Source organism: Schistocerca cancellata, chromosome 3, assembly GCF_023864275.1.
Source record: "Schistocerca cancellata isolate TAMUIC-IGC-003103 chromosome 3, iqSchCanc2.1, whole genome shotgun sequence".
NCBI classification, from domain to species: Eukaryota; Metazoa; Arthropoda; class Insecta; order Orthoptera; family Acrididae; genus Schistocerca; species Schistocerca cancellata.
Window position 1 is genome coordinate 471,087,426 of NC_064628.1, and position 2,469 is coordinate 471,089,894.

The following is a 2,469-nucleotide window of genomic DNA, read 5'->3' on the forward strand; positions in this document are numbered from 1 at the left end:
CAAGAATTGCCGTGGTGACAATAATATCGAACTTAAACTGTACTTTTACTGCCTGGAAGACTGCTTCCTGTAGTAACCCTAGACCATTTCTTGCATCACTGAAACGCTACACCAATGCTCGTAAGAGTCTGGCTATTGCTAGTCTGGTATCTAATAAGCTCAGCTGTTCCTGTGGTTCTTAATTGCTGAATAATGTTTTCATTATGTCCCGGGTGTACTGAACTAACTCCATGGTTTATTCAATGGTTAACCTTATTGTCCATCGGTGATTTGTTAACAACACTTCTTTCTGTCGAGAAAATAACACACTTGCCTTCAAAGGTTAAATGCGAAATCGTGCATTGTTCTTCCGTTGATGCCGTGCAGCAACTTCAGGATTATCACAACCCATCTGGTGGCTCCTAGTGATTCGCCACCGAAGGGAAGAAACTTTCGTCATGCCCTCCCTTCCGTAGTAAACGCGTATATACACTAACACAACGAAGAAACAATGCATGCCTACTATTGAAAAATAAAGACTAATAGTACAACTATGAATGCATTTGGCAACAACAGAACAACTCATTGATATACACAATAAACCTGAATACTATTATCTTTCACATGACATTAAAGCGTAGGGGAGACTACGCGCATCCTGCTTGTCTACCACTATACGATTCTGAACTTTCCTAATCCTATTCATGTTCCTTGACTCCTCGTTGGGACTTGAGGCAATGCATACACCACTCCTCTGTTGGGTTAACTACATTCACATGAACGATACATGCTTGACTTGGGAACTACACATCATTACTTGATAAGCCAGCTTGGCGTCCTGATAACGACCCTGATACTTAGTAAAATTTTTTTCGTCCTTCCCTTACGCATCTGGCGGTTGGTGACCAATACCTATTGACCCACTTGAGATTGTTGTAACCTCCCATCCTGCGTGGGCTACCCTGCGCTCAAAAGCTTTAATATTGACTCGGTTTACTTCTACTCTACCTCTTGTATTCTATTGGCAAAATTATTAACAGATTCACAGTCTGATCATTACTGAGGTATCATGATATCAAAGGGGAAAGCTATTTTTCTGCTCATATCGCATCAAAATGCGAAAGTACGCACTTTAGAGATATATACAGAAACTACATGTTCAAAACATGTATCCCAGTATGTATCATTGTTATTTACATAATAAATCAACATTTTAGAGACTGTCTTAACCATACTTTCTGTTCTCCCATTAGTCTGTGGATGGAATGGACTAGTTCATAATTTTGGGATTAGAGGTAATTTACTTAACTATTTCATCAAGGCTGAATAGCTAAGGTATCAGGTACCCCACATTAAGTATCCTGCTGTTAACTTAAGTTAAGTAAATGCTATTGTTCTACCCTATTGATAGATTTGCCACCATTGCTAAAAACTTCGAAAAATGGGCTATGTTTGTCAGTACATAGTTATTTCCAGTGGGTGTCCTATTGAAAGGTCCTAAAATATCAGCAGCAATCATTTGAAATAGTTTAAAAGCCTCTGGTAGTTTTTGCAAAGGCAGTTCCTGATGACTAGGATCAGATCATTGTGCACAAGGCCCACTGATCTTTACATATTGTTCAACATCACGTTTTCTTGTTCGCCACCAGATTCTTTCTGCTACACTCTGTCTGTTGCTCGTCGTCCTCCATGACCAGACAACACAGAGTCGTGCACATGACACAGCACTTCGTTCTTGAACATCACCAGAATTGCTATGCATGGTCTGCATTTCGTCATACTGCAGAGCAAGCCCTCATGTATCACAGTCCTTGTGGGCCACTTGTGCTCTTCGCCACTGCATTAAACTTTTGCCTAGAACATACAGCACTGCAACTTTCCTACTTAGCATCTCAAAATATGCATCCTTCTAGCCTAGTTTTGTGGACCAAATTGTAATCAAACTCGCTAAATTTTAGCACTGACTTTGTTAATCTACTTGATAGTTCTTTTAGCCCTAAAAATCTTTTTGAGGAGGCGTGATCTGTGGCGACTTTTCACTTTGGTCCCTTTAAATAGCAATAAAACTTCACTATCTCATATATTACTGTCAACATCTCCATTTTTGTTACGGAGTAGCTACATTCGACTTTGTGAAATTGCCTCGACACTCATATGTAGTAGTAGCAGTAGTGGTAGTAGTAGTAGTTTATTCGTCCATAGATATCATTTTACAAGGATACAGGATATGTCAAAGTATTTAAAAATTTATATCAATTTAAAATAAGCCAATTTGTATACACATATATTTACAGATTTCTAGTTAGAGACAATCTTAGATTTACTCCCGGCATACAATACTTTTTTTTTAAGAAAAAGCTTATTAAATAATGTAATGCCACATTGTTCACTCATATCTCACTATCAGTCACTGCACACACTATACACACATTGCTTCATAACACTTCACTCACTACACACACACACACACACACACACACACACACACAC